The sequence below is a fragment of the Sturnus vulgaris genome, chromosome 14, assembly GCF_052056855.1.
Source record: "Sturnus vulgaris isolate bStuVul1 chromosome 14, bStuVul1.hap1, whole genome shotgun sequence".
Taxonomy (NCBI): domain Eukaryota; kingdom Metazoa; phylum Chordata; class Aves; order Passeriformes; family Sturnidae; genus Sturnus; species Sturnus vulgaris.
This window is the reverse complement of record NC_142256.1, coordinates 20295454-20314545: the sequence shown is the minus strand read 5'-3', so window position 1 is coordinate 20314545 and position 19092 is coordinate 20295454. Positions and strand designations below refer to the sequence as shown.

Here is a 19092-nt window from a genome sequence, read left to right as displayed (position 1 = left end):
GTTATTTCTGCTACATAAATGATCATATATCATTCTATCGATGGCAATTTTCTCTGCAGCTGCAGTTCCTGTAAGAAAGAAATCAGTAGCTCTCCACCTTTATAGTGAGAATTCAGAAGGTTCCTTTTTTTTGTATATGAGCAGTATGTGAATCAACACAAATTAGAAAATCTAGAGTGTTCCAAGGGAAATCTGTCCCTATCCATCCATTTCCTGTTTAGTTATACTGAATTGTTTGCCTGTCATCATAAAAATCACATTACTGCAGTAATAGCAAGTTTCAAAAAAGCTTTCTCATTATGAGTAAAAGCACATGAATCTCAGGGTATCAACCCAAGTGGGGAGGTTGGTGTGCTCAGGGTCACAAGGGACACTTCAGGGGAGCTGATGCCATTGACTGTGGAGGGAAACTGCACTGGAAAACTCCACCTCACTTGATGCCACTTTGTTTAGAAGGAGAAAAAAAGGTCATGCAAGAGAGAATTCAAGCTCCAAGTGGTGGAATGGCACTGGCTAAACTCTACAAGAAAACTGCTTTTAGCACCCCAGAATAGTCAGAACAGGAAGTGAATACAACATGCTCCTCTGATAGCATTTATTCTGCAGAGTCAGGTCTTCAGACTTTGATGTGGTTACATTTTTCTGTTTGTTTTAATCTTCCTTCTCATGCAGTATCCTCAGGGTTAATGTTTAGATCTCCGTTATATAAATGTATATTTATTGAGACTGAGAATAGTGAGTCAAAGGAGACCTTGTTCCACAGATGTCTGTACATGACTCTTTGGTTATACTGGTGATAGGAAAGTGATCTATTTAAGAAATGTATTTGACTAGCAATGATTTGTGAACAAAATAAGCATAATGCAATAAGTTAAAAGTATATCTGTATATTCATACTTATTTGGGAGGTTTCTTACTTCAGGATGAAAAATTGCTCTACAGTGGTTGTGGTTTTCCATAGCAGAAGTACCTGCATTCATTCTCCAAGGAGGAATCACCAAGGAACAGTGATCACTACCACCTCCATTTTTTTTGTACAGCCCTATGTTCTATCACTCAAATAATTTCACAGCTCCCATAGATAAGCTGCTGAGGAGGCGAGAGAGCATCACTGTCATCTCTTTTCATCTGGCAGCTATGCAGCAGGCTTGGTTGATCAACGTCTGTAATGAGGGCTATAAGAGAGCACAGATATTTGGATCAAAGGGTAATCTCTCTCTTTTATGTAACTGCAGAGCCTCACATATCACTAGATTATTCTCTGCACTTGCTGTAAATAATTTTTCCCATCAGAGCTAAGCACTTTGCAACCATTGCCTCTAAATTATAAGATGATCTACACCACCTCCACCTCTGTGCAGCTCCCTGACCTAAGGCTGCTTATTTTCACTCAGCTCCAGCTGCAGATTTATGGTCACAGGATTAAATTTTCTCTCAAGGGGATATTTTTCCTATCAAACAGAATTTGTTTTTTATTTAACATTTCATCATCACCTATTTTTATTACTATACTTTGGAAAGTGTGGTGAAAATATGAACTTATCTGTTTATTCAATGAATAGCTTAGAGCTGTATCATGGGTGGGAGCAGGTAGTTTTCTCTGGAGGGGTTTAAAAGATAACTCTTCTGTCCAGGTTGTCTCTGTGCTCAGTTGCCTCTTTAGGTGATCTCTGACATGTAAGGGGGAGAATGACACTCAGCTCCAAAATCTTTCTGTACAGCTGTATCCATAAAGACACCTGAATGCTGTAATATAGAATTATAGACATCCAACACCTTGGTATCTAAAGAAGTACTCAAGGTTGTGCATTACCCTTTGATCCTGACTTAGAGCCCACCCCTGTGGCTGTGCAGCTGTGGGAGCTGAAATTAGTACAGTGCTGTAGCTTTCCACCATTCTGATGTTACCCCACAATGACTGGAGAAATGCATATGGCAAAGGAGTTTGGGAAAGGAGGATTTGTGAGGGCCCATGGAGTGGCTGGAACTCTATTTTAGCCTACTTATATGGCAGGATTACAATCCTTTAGAGAAAGAATGAACTCCATTGGGAAAAATCAAGCACAAACCAGCTGTTGGTGTATGGCCAGTGCCAAGGAACAGAAATAACCTTATCTATCTGAAAACTGAGATGTAGCACACCTCCTGGACTACTGTGCCTGTTCCATGTTCAGCATGCCTCAGAGATGAATAAGGTATGAATACTTTTCATTGCTGAGCTTTCACTTTTGATCATTCCATAGTAGCAGATACCCAGGAGAAGACAGTTTTACAGAGTGCTTTCCATGGGGAGTGTTGGAGGGGGAATGACCGCAGCAGCAGCAGCAAGTCCTGTGCCTGCTTTTCTCTTGGTTCTATTCTGTTTGGTTCTATTCTATTTCGTTCTGTTCTGTTTGGTTCTGTTCTGTTTAGTTCTGTTCTGTTTCACATTTGACACACGTGGTATCACTTACTCTGAGCCTCAGCCTCTGCCATGCCCCTGGATGCCAGGCCCAGTTTCAGCCCGGTTCATTGTAATCATCACCTGCCACAGTAAATTTTCTCCAAATACACTTTTGTGTCAGGTTTTGCTGCTCAATTTCAGGTGTCATCACCCTCTTGTGATAGGCACTGTGATAATGAGACAGGGCAGAGCAGAAATTCAAAGGATAATGAAAGGAATGAAATATGGAGCATACACCTCACAAAAAGAGTAAGGCAGTCACTGTTATGATAGAAGGAATGCACTGATGGGCCAATTAATGATGAACCTCTTAATGCTTCAGCTTTAATGAATCTGAGTGATCGTGATTGCTAGTGGTCTCTTAACTCACCTCTTGCTGAAAAACAGATGCACTGTGTGCTCCTGCTTGTGTTTATTCACATAAGAGCCAGTGTGCATGGAGGGGAGAATTCTGCAAAATTCACACCCAGAAAGGGTACAGACTGATTTTTACAATAATCTGTGAGACAGAATACAGCAGGGAATAATTTGTCACAAAGATACTGAGGCAAAAATATTTGTGACAAAATTTCAAAAGAGGAATAATTGACGAGAAACATAAAGAATTGCACTTTTAATTGAAACCAAAAGAAACATTTGATGAGTTGCAAAGAAAACCAGAATTTGTTCAGTGAGCAGAGGTTTAGCTGAGGTGAAAGTAGAGACGCTCTTCTCATACAATTATTTAGGGTATGTAAGAAATGAGCTTAGATCTTACTCCACAATGTGCTACTTACCACAGATGACAAAGGGAGGGACAAAAAAAATCTATGAAGAGAAACATAATGCTTACTTTGGGCCTCTCATTGAGTGTTTTAAATCACACTCCATGGATGGAACATGAGCTTTTAATTGAAGTTCATGGAATCCTAAATTATTTTATCTCAAGTAGACTAACAACTACCAGGCATACAGATTAAAAAATTTAGCTGGTTAAAACCCAAATGGTCTGAAAAGACAGATCAGAAGTAGCATTTGATGTTAAGTAAAGTTGACAACATACATTTACAGAGTTCAAATGGCAAATGAAAAACATCTACAGTGAAGCAAAAGGAAGAGACCCATCTTTCATATATAATTGAAATACCTGAAGGTGCAATGCTCAGACAAGAGGAAGTAAAACAAAATGCCAAATGTAAGGGATATTACTCGTGGTTTTACTCCACCAGACAAAGAATCAATATGAACAGGAGGGAAAACTAAGTCATGAACAAATTTAGTTTACTATATCCACATGTAGAAATGATGCTGAATTTTGCTGATTGATGCCATAATTATTTTTTTCTTTCTTTCGTTTGACATATTGTTGATTGTGACTGTGCCACAATGTGTGTCTGTTAAGCTTTGAGCTGGGAGAACATTCTAAGCCACTTGCAGTGGCAGACAGGCTTCACATCTTACTGAGGAATCACAAACCATAACTGAGTGCAGAGAAATGCCTTAATTTCTGAGTTTGGGGCTTTTTATTCCAGCACCCTTAGCATTTCTGTGCCTGTCCAAACTTTGTAACAGAGGAATAACACAGCCTGTGAGGTTTCCTCTTGTCGAATGACCACCAGCCAGCAAGGTCTAGTCTTTCAAAAGAATACTCTGTAGTTTTCATCTCCCCATTTTCAAGCAGCTGGTTTTGAAGCTGCACACCCGGGTGGCAGAGCAGCACAGATTTGTCCTTCTGGGGGGAGCTTAGACTAAACCTGCACAATTCAGAGCAGTGGAGGAGAGCAGGAAGGTGCAAGTCAGTCTCCCACAGTGCTTTCCAAGTGCTGTGCAGGCGCTGCTGGCTGGATCCCTCTGCTGAGTCCCAGAGATGATGGGATTTGAGCCCCCAAGGGCTCTCCATGAGCTGAGGAGCATCCCACGAACTGTTTGGTAAGGGTCTCCACACACAGCTGTAATTGGGAATTTAGACACAAAACTCAGCTCCCGTTTCACTGCTCATTGCATATTCTGTCAGTTTTTCATGGAAGCATAAAGGGAACTGTTTAGTGTCTGCCTAACAAGTATATTTCTGGGACTGCTTGTGCTGTTGCTGGTGCTCAGTGGATGATGCCACCTGATTCAAAGCACCTGAAAGATTTAAATGATACAGCAGCTGCAAGAGCAAAATGTTGGACAAGACAGGCTCTCTAATTACAGTGGTAAATGTAATATGTTAAATATTAACAAAGAGTGGAAAAGGAATGGGTAAAAGGAGAAAGGAAACATTTAGTCTGGGTAAAACCCATCCCAGAACTGGTGAAAAACACTGTGCCCATGAGCTGTATGAGCTATCAAAACAGGACACAGGCCAGCTGCCTCTTGAGATGAGAGTCTTACATGTTGTCAATTGAAAGTAAAGGATATTGTTTTTTTCCACATTCAGAATAAATTCACACATGATGGCCTAGCTGGTGGAAGGGACAGGTGTGCTTAAGTTCTGCCTCAATTTCATCATTCTTTTCAGCACAGAATCAGGTTGGACAATTTTAAAAGTTTATCTTCATTTAGCTAATGCAATGAAATTTAATATCACACAAGTTTACTCTTTGAGCTTAGACATACTTAAAATACTTACAAGAAGACTGATTTTATCTGTCAGTCAGGAATACATTATAATTGGTAGTTTGTTCATATTTTTTAGCAAATATCAAGTAGAATCAGAAGTTCTTCCCTTCAGAGATTAGTTCAATATGTCTTTGATATTTCTGAGTTAGTATTCAAATTCACATTTCAGCCCTCTGTAGCCTGCCACTGAATTTTAATGGAGTCCAACTAAAGTACTGGAGTAATGAAGTCATGATAAAGTACTAAAAGAATAAAGGTATGCAAGTAGGGAGAAAAAAAAAATTATGAACTTTTGCCTGGATATTCCTTAGCCTGTGTCCTGGTGTGAATTGTACAGGCTGTTGTGGCTGCTTTTACTGTCTCTTGTGCCATAGAGTGAGAGGACGAGATTCCTGTGATTTCACAGTTCAGCAGTCAGAGAATACCAGGGCAGCCATCAGCTGCAGACTTTCTCCCAGAAAAACACTGTGCCCATCAGCCTGGATGCTGATGTTGCAACCAGCATGACCAGGCAATGCTGACCTGCCTTTAGTGCTTGTTCAAGACTGGATTATTACAAATGCTTAAGAAGCAGCATGACTCACATGTATGTGGTCTGTCAGAAATATTCAGTAATTTCCATCCTGATGAGAAGGGCAGTGGTTGCTCCTTACAGAGGAGATTGAGTAATGTATAAATCTGTCAGGAGAACACGTAGAAATATATTTTATGTGTTCTGGTTTGATTTTCATGATCTCAAACCAGATTTCAGACATCACAGAATACTTACATGTAGGTGTCCATTTCACAAGCCAAAAGTGATCTAACTCAGATACATTAATTTCCGAATATTTGGTGAGTAGGGACTGCAAAAGTTGCACACTAAATTTTAGGCAAGATAATACTGAGCTTGATTGAAAAACTTCTGGAAGGTCTTCAGAGTAATTTCTAATGGTAAGGGAGAGACTGTGTAAGGAAAAGTTCAGTTGCTTGTAAATAAAAGACGGAAATAATTCAAGGGCTGAATTTGACCTTAGCTTTAGAAAACTGACAATAAATGAGGCCCAACCTCATTTGTGGTGGCTTATAAAGATATATTTTTTACAATTGCAAGAATGAAGCAGAATGAAGTTTATCTTGCAAAGTGCTTTCTTTCCTTAAGATCTGTGCAAAAACCTTAACAAATATTCTCAATTCAGAGGATGCTAAGAATGTTCAGACATTTTCTCTCATTCTGAGAAGAGGAAGTCTTCAAGCTTCTTCCTCTGGTTGCTCTAGATTTGACAATAAATTGAACTCAGATTCTAAAGGGTAAAATTATTGTCATTTTATTATTCTACTGTTAACTTCTGTCTCTCATAGTTTATGACAGTTTCAACTATTCTGTTCTGAGATTGAGTGGATTAGAGGATAGGTGTTTGAAAAGTCAAGATTTAAGTTTTCAAACACTGTCTTGTAAGAATTTAACATTTTTCTTTTAAAAGAAAGAAAAAGCTTTTTCACAGTCGTTATGAGCCTCAAAAATAAGTTCTTCAAGAGGAAAAACTAGCTGTTTTGAAGATTTACAATAAAGCTGTAGGCTATATATTTGTAGTGTTCCATACAATGTGCTTATGACTGGAACCATGCCATCCTTTTCCCCCCAAAGATAGAAAGAAGAATGTTCATGTTTTCCAGACACTATTTTCCTCAATTCCTACCTGCCTGTCTCTTTCTATATATGTGTATTTTAAGAACAGACTTTCAAGGGGGAAAGAATGGGGAAGGGCAAAGAAGAATTATCTGGAAGATATTATCTCCTTTTTAAAATTATGAGTTAAGACTACAGCAATGAAAATAAGGAGGAAACAACTACTGGTGTTTGCTTGTCTTCTGCATTAAACCAGAGGTGTTTAAACTAACCCGTCGCTTGGGCTTATTTAAACAGGGGGGGGGATAATCAGCATAAGATCCACCAGCCCCAGCACTGGGAGGCTGTGAAGCCATTTTAGCATCCCCTGCCTGTGGTGATTTCCAGCTCTCTCACCAGAGCTCCTGAACTGGGACATGGTGCTGGGCTGATCTCCAACATCCATGCAAATTTATTTAACAGCATCTCTACATATCCTCTCTGTATGCATCTATACAAGGATCTCTGTGACAGTAATACTGTGTTGCACAGCCATAGACCCCAGCAGATAAAACAAGCTTTTAATGAGGCAGAGGAGATGGAAAGGGGGAGAAAATCTCTTCTGTCTGCACTGGCTCTAGAAATTTTGCTCTGTGCTTTTTAAAATACAAATGGCTCTCTGAGAGCTCAGGAATTGCTCTACAAAATTGGCTTTTTTGGTGTGAAAAATAAGCTAGTAAATAAAAAAACTTTGTTGTTGTCGTTGTTGACAAAATCTGTTATAAAGCTGTGGTATACATTGAGAGAAAACGAAAAAAGTACTCATTGATTTGTTTTGGTCAGAAGCCTCTGCCATTAATCTAGTCTCAGGGTCAGTTGGAGGTGTGAGCAGAAAATAAACTCCTGTAGCATAATAATAATTCTGATACTACCTTTCTCTGTAGCATTTACTGTCTCCCCTAAAGGAAAGTCACAGATTAAATCTATATTAAAAAAATGTAATTTATCTCAACTTATCTCAGAGGTTTCTGTGTAACTAGGAACTACTCTGTAAAACAATCTTAAAAAGCCCCTTACTCTGGTACTTTCCAGGAAGTTTACAGTATTATTATAGAAAATATTTTATCAATTGGAAGAGTTTTTTGGGTTTGTTTGTTTGTTGGGTTTTTTTGTTTTTTTTTTTTGTTTTTTTGTTTGTTTGTTTGTTTGTTTGTTTGTTTGTTTTTTGTCAGGAACAAGCAGATAAGTTGGATTACTTTTGCAGGAATAACCATCTAAATTGGATTAACCAGATGTATTGATAAAATCCCTTCACATTGCCACAATGCCCAAGGATTTCTTCCTGACATTGCTATTTCTATTAACATCTTCCTTCTCATTATTTGAAATGCTGAAATATTTTTCAAATTGTGTTGTAAAGTGACAGCATAAGGTAATTTGGGTGGTATATGATCAAAAAGCTTGATGACTCTAGCTCTAGGATATGGGAAAAGGTAAGGGTCTGTTTCTCCTGAAACTCAGTATCTCCCACTTACCACAGGCTTCCTTAAAGAAGGCCATCCTTGAAGAATGCCAGTCAGCTCTTGCCTGTTCACCCCTTGCTCTCCATCCTCCCTTCACCACACAACACGACTTGTTTTCCACCTCTGACAGGTCCTGAAGCCCTAAAATTTCCTCTGCTTAAGATCTGGCAGAATGACCTTTTGCTGTTCTCATGCCTGTTTAAGGAAACTTGTTACAATTCAGCGAGACTCCAGTTTCTCTTGGAGTTTTACATTCCTGGCCACTGTGAGAAAGTTTCAAACCATTGGATGGTAAAATTTAGTGTGCCAAGTGCCTGGGAGTAAGCAGAGGTGACAAACCACAGCTGCACTCTGCTCCCAGTGAGAAGAACCATTAAGTCAATGGGCTGCTGCATCAGGCACTGAAGTTTTAACACTGCTTGTAAAGGCCACCAGTAACAGCTCCAGTACACCCCTGAGGTGTCTTTAGGAGCTGTTCCTGGGAAAGGACAATCCTGTCCCGGGTTCATTTGATTGTACCTGCAGTGATGTGACTTGAGAGGTAGAAAAGAACTGGGAATTATAACTAGGACTACTCAGAACTATAGCTTTTTCTTGCTTCCATTTGAAATGCTGTGCAAAACTCAAAGACACTATTTACAGATTATTAGCTCCTTTTGTTCATTCTTTGCTGTCTCAAAGGCATTTCTATTATCCATTCACCTTTGTGTTCATCCTCTATTTCACAGTTTTTCTGCAACGATGGGGCCTTTCACAAAAAGGCCTTTTTTCACAATTCACTCCTATAACACAAGGTGAAAACTGATTTTCACAAATTCGTATTCAACTCGTGCCTGGATTGAATTAAAATTACAGAAGGACGGTGAATAAATTTTAATATTTGTCTCCATTCATAGCAGTCTAATGGGATCCATGAAAGTGTTTGAGGTGTGAAACCCATAGCAGGTTATTGTGCTAAGTATGTGCTGCTCCTGTGACTATCTCAGCCTCATGCTTAGGCTGTTGCTTGCTTGGGGACTATAGATTTTATCACTGCTATGTGATGGACTCATGTTATTTTTTTGTCTTTAAATAATGTGGAGAATTTAAATATAATTAAAACTTTGTTCACATTGTGAGCTACTTTGTTACTGAGTTCTGGGCTTAGAGTATGGGACATTGAATGTTGCCTGCAGCTTACATATAATCTCTTTTAAAAAGTTGAACCCTTAAGAAGCACAAAGATTTTTTAGCAAAGTTTCAGTGAAGGCTGTTTGGCCAGAGGGATTTTTTCACTGCCACATGTTACCTCCTTCCATAGAAGTACAGTGTGGCCATTCCAATTTGTCTCACATATATCTGTGTGTCTCCTGTAACCATGCAGATTTAAATCTGTTGTCACTAAGTGCTAGTCTGGAACAAAACCTGGTTCCACAAACATGCTGTACAAACAAAGACTAGGTAATAAATAGTATAGGTAGGAAGTTGCACAGATCTTTAGGTTAATTTTCACCAGACTAATCTACCTTCCTGTCTACATGGCCCAGTTTTTATTCAGTTATTGAAGGCCTCTATTGGTTCTCCCTTCCACATTCTCTCTCCTTTGTTCTTTGCACTTTTTTTTATCCTCTCGTTTCTCTTTGGCATCACCTCTCACTCTGAGATGTCCTGTTCCTCTTTGTCTCACTGTGCTTTGAAGTCAGCAATCATTTCTTTAATGACATTGACACAGCACTCGAAGGAACACTAAGTTTGTGACAAGAATAAATTGGGAGATGTCAACTCCTTCGAGGGCAGAGAGGCCCTGCAGAGAGGTCTTGAGATCACCAGCTGGATGAAGTCTAACAAGGACCAGTGCCAGGTTCTGCACCTGGGACAGGGCAGCCCTGTTTGTGTTTGTAACTGGGGAATGCTCCCAGGCACAGGGTGGGATTGCTGGGTCTCTCCTGTCCAGCAGCTGGACTCCATGATCCTGATGGGTTCCTTCCAATTCAGCATATTCTGTGATGGGCTGGGAGAAGGGAAAAGACATTTGACTTTAAGACCAATTTGCAAAATGGGTTGAGAAGCCAAATCTTAACAGATTTGGACAAGACTGGAAAGCTACTGGCTGCTTTCCTTCCACACTGATCCAGTTGAGTAGGTGTTACTGGTTTAGAGGCACTTTACCCTTCCAACCTGCCTCTCTTTAAAATTCTGAATTTTAAAGTATTTGTTGAAAAGCAAGCTACAAAATTAGAAATTGGAGGATGCATGTCATTATGCTTAAGTTGCCTTAAAGCTGGGTATTTAGTCTCTGCCAGCTGTCTTCAGCCACCTGTTTTTCTTTGAATATCCCATCCTTAGATTGGTTCCCAGGGAAATGAAATGAGCTGTCCCTGCAACAATGCTTTGATGTGAACAAAATAAGACTTAAACAGACCTGGTAGGATTATATTTCCCATACTCTGAGACATAAGTTAATGTTTTCCTCCCTAGCTTACTGACTCAAATCCAGTTTGATATCTGTATCGTGCATTGCACTATGTTTACTATTTGCTGGCAGGTAATAGGATTATTTAGCTAAAATAGGCAAGTGTGTTTTATGCAAGTTTCCTGCCAGTATGTCCATGTACATATGACAAGTACTAGACACATGATTTTCTTTGGTTGAGATGAAAGGAAAATCTATACAAATAGTTTCTCTCACCAAGCAAAAACAAAGCGAAATATTGCATTGAAGTATTTCAGAAACATGTAGGATATGTACTCTTAGAATGTTGTGGATTTGTCAATTTTTGCCAGAGGAAACTGACTTTCCTTTTGCTGAAGCACCACAGGAGCCAGAGATGAAAATCAAGGTTATTTTCCGTTTCCTCCTGCATGTTTTATTGACCAAATGTTAGATGGAAGTTCAAGTCTGGGAGGAAACAAGTAGATATCCAGAATTTAAAAAGAGAGAGATCCAGCTGGCAATTTAAGAGGCGTTGTTTGAGAAAACAATAGCAAGGCTATCAGAGGCTAAGAATACATTGTCGTCTTATTTGCTAGTAACTTTGTTTCATCCATTGCTTTATTAAGATGGAAACATGGAAGAAAGAAATGAGATAGGGAGTATTATGGGGTTATACTGCAAGATGTTTGAGAGGAAGGAGACACATAGTGATGATTTGGTTTACATAAGCTGCTTAAGAAAACGCGGCTCTGAAAAATCTATGATTGGTGAAATGAGGAAGGAGGGTTGGAAGATTAATTAGGCAGGGGGTTTTATTCATTTTTTAATACTGAAAAAGTAATCTCGGGAAAATTAATGATTTCATTAAAGAGTGACAAAATAAGGGAAAAGAAATGTAATGGTGAAGCAGCATGAGTTTGCAGTACCTAGTGCAGCTGAATTGCTGTGAGGGGATTGCTGCTCAGGCTATCATCAGGTCCTGAAAGCACTGGGAGAGCACAAGCAGCAGATGCTGGAGAGAAGCAGGCATGAGTGTTCAGAGAGGTGGTGTCTAATTCTGCTATCATTCACATCGTTTAATGGCAGAAACTGTTCCACAGGAGTCAGAGGAATTTCACAGCTTAAAACTGCTGGGGGGTTTAGGACTTTTGACTTCTGGTTGAAAAGAAATGTCCTGATTGAAATCTGAACCCCTGGATTTGAATTTAAAGAGGAATGATGAGTCACACTTGGAAATAGTACTGTGGATGTCTCAGGACTAGCTGTACAATATTCTTTTCCTGGCAATTATGATGATGACCTCAGACCTGCACAAAGCCATTATGCAGCATTGGTAATTAATGAGGTTGTGCTTTACGAGTTGTGCTGGTTTAGCTGATATTAGTTTGTGATATGTGCCAATCTGCAGCTGGGTCAGGGAGCCTCTGCCTGGAGCTGCTCTTTTCTGATATTCTTGGGGCTGAAAGGACAGATGCCAGGGCACTTGGATCCATCAAAATTGGGAATTATCCCAGAAAAATCTGTGGTTTACAGGACAACAGTCCATCTGGGAATTGAAGACATTCATGTTCTCTAATGCCATAATTATTGCAGTGCTATCCTAGGTAATTTTTGTTGCAAGAAGTAGTAGCAATTCTTATTCTTAGGCTGCCTGCCACTTCATGTTATAGAGGGTTCTTGTAACCTTTATCTAAATGTTTTCAGCACCTCATCTGCTTGCAAAAGACTTTGAAATTCAGTGAAGTGGAAGCCTTCAGGGTAATAAATGTTCACAAGTAGAATCACCTGGGAATGTTCTGTAAAAGATTTAGAGGTTTTCTGTTTGAAAATTGCTGAATCCCCTAAACTGAATCTTTCTGATCCTAAACTTGGGACAGATGCAAAATGGAAGACCTGGTCAAAATGAGAGATAGGAAAAGACATTCATAAAATGGCCATTATCAACAAAGAAAAGGAGACAGAAAATTGTCTACCTGAAAACAGCCAAGCACTCAGCACTTAAAATACTTAGAATTCCTCATACAGGAAGCTCATGCTTTAACTGCTGCTCCAGATTAATAGCCTGAACCTGTATTTTTAATGTGCAAGATGAATGCCACGGTGTCTGAGCTTTGGGCTTTGCTGTTATTCCTTCCCTCCTTCATTGGAAATGAGAACTTTATCTTTGACACACATGATTTTGTTAACAGCGTGGAAACTCCTAGGCAGCTGCAGGTCTCTGCAGGTAGAAAAACACCGGCAGAGCTGAAAGTTGGACCTCACCTGCAGAAAAGTGGCCTCACCAAAAATGCACTGAATTGCATAGACCTGAGCCATGTCATCTCATTCAAAACAATTTTAAAACAGTGTGATTCTAAAGCTGGAGTTGCTGCAGGACTAGATGAACCACAATTTGTAATGCATGTGGCATACTCAGCCCAGACTGGGTGGTCTATTTTCAGCACAGATAGAATAGTTCTTTCTCTGACAAGATGTTTCCAAAACAACTCATCTCAAAAATGAAGCTATTCTGTAACTTAAGTTGCCAGTAGGGAGAAGTCTATCAGTTCATAAAAGGTATAACTTCTAAACTCCAAATTATATGGCTCTTAAGGTGACTGAGTCTATTCCTTATTGATTCCAAAGTGTCCTCCTCTACAAATACTTGGATATTTTCACTTTAGTGGTGTATCTGATAAAAAAACGAGAATGGACATTTCTGCCATTGCTCTTTTGCAGCAGTTAAATCATTAATCACCAGCAGTACTCTCCCACTGCAGCATGCCTGGGGATAATAAGCACCCATTAGGAACCAACAGCAACACACTATTCTCTTCTGAGCTGTATGGTTCTCTGTAATGAAGATGTTAGTCAAGAGAGGGCATTTTACCCCATTGAAATTCTTTTCTATTTGAGACATGAATTTAATGGTAATGGAAAGTGTTCAGGTGATGGTTCTATAAACTCACATGCTCTGTTATTTCACTGTATTCACACAAAACTATTTTTGCTACTTCTGGCCTGTTGGACTAACTTTATAGGTAAATTTTTCATGCAGTTCCCACGTCTTGTCTGTCCTCAAAAAAAGACAAAGGAATATTACTGTGAGGAGAGAGGACTCTTGACCATGGGGCAGAGCATTCAATCTTTCAAATTGTTCAACAACCAGAAATGAAGATGAAAGGAAACTAACTATAATATTTATTTTTATAATTTAGTTTAATGTAGGAGTCACAGGTTCAAGTAAATACTCCAGGGTGATGTTGATGTGTCCAAATAATCTTCCCATGTGGTGTTTTTTTGTTTTTTTTCTTCTATGAAATGGAGAAAATGTCATTTCCTCACTTTAAAAAGACTGAAAAAGTAATCATAGGAACTTGAGGAACTTGAAGCTGAAGAGCTCCATTATGAAAACTATTTGCCTCAAGTTTATTCCATTTAATCCCACTCTCTGTTTATTAGACTTTATTATTATCAATACAGTTTGCACAAAATTACATGGAAGTCCCCCTTAAATCCTTCCAAATCAGATCCTGCATCCTCTGAACAGTACATGGTGAAACAAAGGTCTGAGAGCAAATTAAAAGAGGAAAACCTTGGCAAAATGTGACTAGAAACATTTTCAAACCAAATCATACCTACAGTATGATGCTGATGGTTGCAGGGTAAGTGAAACAGAAATTCACAGCAGTTAAAACCCTCAGCTGGGTATCAACAGAGGGTTTGCACATTACCATTGTATGTGCCTGTATTTAGCTCAAGTTCTGTGGGAAAAAAAACTCTTAAGACAAATGTTAGCACATTTTGCTTTACACCAGGCCATGTGAAGGCATGGTCAATTATACCAGGGTCACCTTAAATGTTAAAGAGTTCCTTGACTGAGTTGCTTTCCCTTGTCTGTATCTTCCAAGTGTTGTTTGTTTTCTGGAAACCACGAAGCTAGGAGGGAAAGTCTTCACATATAAACGCTCTTTGTACCAACTGCTAAGTGATTTTCTCATTATCCTTTCAGTAATTCTCTCTCTTGCTATTGTTATTTAAATGGTTTGTTGCAGACACATTTTAATGTTTCAAATAATTTTCTTTTCTTCTTTGTTTCTATTAGAGGGCAATATTTTCCCTCTTTTCAGAAAATAATAACAATACAGGGTTTTTTACATATCAAGTTGCCTTTAAATGCCAGAATTTTGATGAAAGTTGGTGAATTCTTTTTGCAGTAGGAGGAAGCATAGCTAAAGGAATTAAAAAAGAAAAAAAAATCATAAAGACAAAATATTAAAATACAGAAATGAAATTATTCACTTTTCATGCTGTAAGAATGGAGTAATAAAAGCTAATTCCCAAAGTGAGCTTAGCTAACAAAAACTGGACCTGAACGTCAAGTGCCAAAGGAATCTTAGGTGTTTCCAATTCTGGCATTTGCCACTTAGACTTGGAGGCACTGGAAATTCCCAGCACCCGTGTTTGATGTGTGTCTGTGGATTCACTCTGGGACATCAGTGTTGATCAGTGACTGCACAGCACTGGGCACTTTCTGTTTTTTTATGTCAGGAGAAGGTCTCAGAAACATGCTAAGTACCTTTCATTTTCTTCCCCCCACAGATTTAAGAGCATGAATATGCTCATTAAACTCTCTGTGTCTATAATTTTGTGGCAATAAATTTTGAGGCCTTAAAACTGTATGTGAAAAGTTTATTTAAAGAAATTTGTCTTTGCAAATCTTTCACCTTTTTGGAGATTCACTGGCATAAATCAAGGGAACTATTTATTTGTAATTGATGGTTGATTTTAAAAAATCATAATAATGTTACTTTTGTTAGGAAATTCTAAAGGTCCAGAACTAAATTACAGTTTTCAATGCTCTTTACTTTGAAAAACTGATGCAAAAAATACTTTACAGTGGTCTGGGATTTGCTTTTCCTTTCATCTAATAACTTTTAATATACTTGCTCAGAAAATGGAAAACATTAAACATACAGTATCAAGATTGCATCTCAGGCAGAACTAAGTTCTAAAAACTTTCATTTTACTATAGATATATTTCTGATGAAAATTATTACATTTCTCTACCAAAATTATACGTCCAGTCACTTCTGTTTTCTTTTGGCCTTTCTTTTTCACCCAGGAACAAAACGAGATTCATATTAAACCTATAGTGGAAAATAATCTTTTACTCCAAGTTCACTTAGCTATGGTGCAGAACATGAGTAAATTTCTTTCCTTGCCTATATTTATCAGGCCAGACTGTATTGGTTAGAACCTTTATTTTTTTCAGATTTTATTTTCTTTTAAAGATGTTCTGTCTCTAGATGAAAAACCTCCAGTATAGCAAAGTATTTAAATTGTTTTGGGGGCTAAAATGTGGTCTACAGGCAGATTCCAGCTGCTATAAATCTTTTTTAGCTTCACAAAAGTTGAAGATGGGTTAGGTTATTTCAACGAGGTACCAGGCAAAGAATGTTTCATATGAGGAAAACAAGGATGAATTGTTGCGAGCACGTAATTCTGTATGTATAAGTAATTTGTCTAGGAACTCTTCGTCTTAACCCATTAGTTCATAAGAAGGTTACTCTGTTAAAGGATTAATAAGGTTTGCTAACAATGTAAAGCTGTGCAGGGAATGTTCAGACAGGATCAAGGGCTTTTTAAGCCCTTGCCTGAACCCAAGCACCTTTGGGAAGGTGCTTGCAGCTCCTTGTGCTCCTGGCTGCAGCAGCAGTTCTCGTTTCTCATGGGGTACAAGCACCTTAGGGGCCCCTGATTGAGTGCCATGGGTCCAGGATGTGTGTGCATGGAACAGGCACATCTTCCAAGGCAGAAATCATCCTCATCCCCTCCTAAAGGTTCCTGCTGATAGAACCTGACCCCAGTTGCTGGTGCAGGACACTGCTCTCTGCAGGTGAGTGTTTTTCCAGGGCCCTGAGTACATTAACAAGCCTTGGCTGTCTAAAGCAGCCTCATCTGGGATCACTGTTGGATCTCAGGAAACTGGAGTTTTTGAGCTCTCTGTGCTTCCAGTCACAGACCCCCTGGAAAACACTGCACTGGACCTGAAACCTTGGAGAAGACTTAAATATAAATAATGTGTTAGAAATCATAAATATGTAGTGGGTTAGATGTGTGTATTTTCACTGGGTGATGGGTTTTAAATTTGAGGTTTTTACAGTATAGTGGTAGTTAGGGGACAAGATGGAGAATTTTGGGTGGTGTCTTTCTTCTTGATCATCATCTTCTCGGAACTTAGATAGTTACCTTTAGATTGGTCAGTTGAAAGTCACTCCAAGGGTCATGGGAATCTATTATTGGGTTAAGAGTATACATAATATAGGGCTTAAACTTTTATTGGTCTGTTTAGCTTTAAAAGGCCTTGAAACAGGCTCAGCTTAGAGCCATTTTTCCTGCTTCTAGCAAGCAGCTAGAAGTGCTACAATGCTTTCTGTAAATTTTGATAAGATATCATAAACATCCAAGTCTGAACACGAGAATCTGGCTCAGTTGCCTTTCTAATAATCTTGACTACGAACAGAAACAGACGAGACTGAGACAAACCACTAATTAGTGGTGCAAAAGCCCTGGTCACTCTTACAGATCACCACCCACACCCCCTCTCCTTTTCTCTTCTTCAGGAGCTGTAGCAGAGGTTCCTACTCCTTCTCTGAGCTGAGTGGTGGCTAGCCCTGTTTCCTTCTGTCCCAACTTGCCAAATGGGGTTTCAGAATTTACCTTGGACTTGTTTTGTTATTGCAGCTTGTCAGAGGATCACTGGACGGCCACCGAGCATTCACAGCCCAGCTCTGCCTGGATGCTGACAGGTAAGATTGCTGTTTGGTCAGCCTCAGCTCCTGCTCTGTCTGCCCTTGTGGAACAACTGTTTCTGCTGCTCCCGGGTATGTCCATTAGCTGTTTCCCAATTGTATTTACAGTGGGAAGAACATAATGTCTCACAGCCCTTCCTGACCATAAACTGTTATCTTTGAACTGCAAAGTGCATATCAGGTGCAAGTGGGTCTGCCACACTTGTACGAGGGTATTGGTTGAGTCCCTGCTGATTTACTACTTCAAATGAGCTTTCCATTTGCTAGAGGATGTTTTGCCACTAAACTTGAGGTTATTGAGCAGTTAGCTACCTCTGTAAGGTATAGGCTGCTCTACTGACTCTGTTTCAATTTGTTTGTTCGTTTGTTTGGAGTAAAACTACATAGATCATTTTCAACCACCCCATCTGAGTGGGAAGAAAGGACCTTTGGGGACTCCAACAGAGAGCAGTGCTGAGGAATCCATTCCGTGCAGGTGGCTGAGGAGCAGCTGCAGGTGAGCTCTGACCGGAGGCAAGAGGCTGTGAGTTGCTGACCCTTTGGAGAACAAAGGGGGCTGTGGCTCAGCCAGGTGAAGGCACTCAGTCTTGGCAGGAGCTGAAACCTCAGACTTTCCCCTGCTTGAGGTGAGAGAAGATAAAAGCCTAGGTTTGCTTTGTTCAGGCTCCCTCCTTGGGGAGAGCAGCTTGAGCTGTTTCTGTGTCAGTGCACCAGGAATAAATTGTTTTATGGAATGAGATAGCTGAGACTCAGCTGTGGAAAACCTGGTGTGAGTGTGGGGCAGACCCACAGGGGCTTCAGTCCCAGCAGTGACAGTCTGGGGTGGTGCGAGTGTAGCTGCCTGTCTTGTGAATGGTCAGACTGGGAAGTTTCCTTAACAGGAAAGTCCAAAATCTAATTACCAGAATAGAGGGGAAAGGAAGGGTTTTTGTGTAATATATTGAAGTCAGGAGGGACTAAATGAGGGAGAGGGATGGAGAGCAAATCCTTCAACTCCAGTCCAGAAATCTACAAAGAGAAGACTGAGCAGCAGGAGGAAAGGGTTGTTGAAATGGAAGTGTTGGAGTGAGAACAAACTGGGTTATCATAAGGAGGTGTTGGGCAATTAACCAATGTTAATTTCGTTAACATTGGTTAACGAAATGTGATAATTCTTGAAGGTTGAAACAAAGACTCGGGAGGTGCCCTATTCTGGAAGCTGTCGTACATTTAACTTTAGTCTTACACTAAATTCATATTGGCTCTGCTTCAACAGAAAGGGCGTGGAGTAAATTCATCTAACTTAGTTTTCGACTGTAGGATATCTAGGAGAATGGGAAATATGGACTTGAAGAAGCATAAGAAAACATCAAATATCTTTAAAAGGAGCCACAGGCACAAGTGAAAAGCTTACTAAGTTAAGAGTCCTGGGTTCTCAAGGAACTTCAGCATTGTGTTCTGGCACACAGATGTTAAACCTGCTGTGTCACTTTGAGAAACTGGACTGATAACCATTTACCTTTGTCATTCATCTGGCATTTAGAAAATTCTTATACTTTTAATACATGCTTGAATATTAAAATGCCTTAATTTATGTATTTCATTTCTATGTCTTGGTTGTGAAGCTGTTACATTTAATGAGCTACTGACAACTAGAAGAAAATTCAAATGCATCCAAATCTGGTCTCAATTGTCAGTGAACCCATGGTTGTTTCTTTTCTTCTTGGAGGATGATATAAACAGTAGGAAAAATTGTTACTGATAACACA

The 19092-nt window shown here is 39.5% G+C and overlaps 1 long non-coding RNA gene across 1 annotated transcript in view; it reads left to right on the top strand.

Annotated features, from left to right (window-relative positions):
- The window catches only part of LOC148222199 (uncharacterized), a 99932-nt gene extending 82145 nt beyond the window's left edge, over positions 1 to 17787 (top strand). Inside the window, exon 4 of the long non-coding RNA XR_015806638.1 lies at positions 17277 to 17787. This is a non-coding gene — a long non-coding RNA (uncharacterized LOC148222199). The remainder of the gene's footprint in view (positions 1 to 17276) is intronic.
- The last annotated feature ends 1305 nt before the right edge of the window (positions 17788 to 19092 follow it).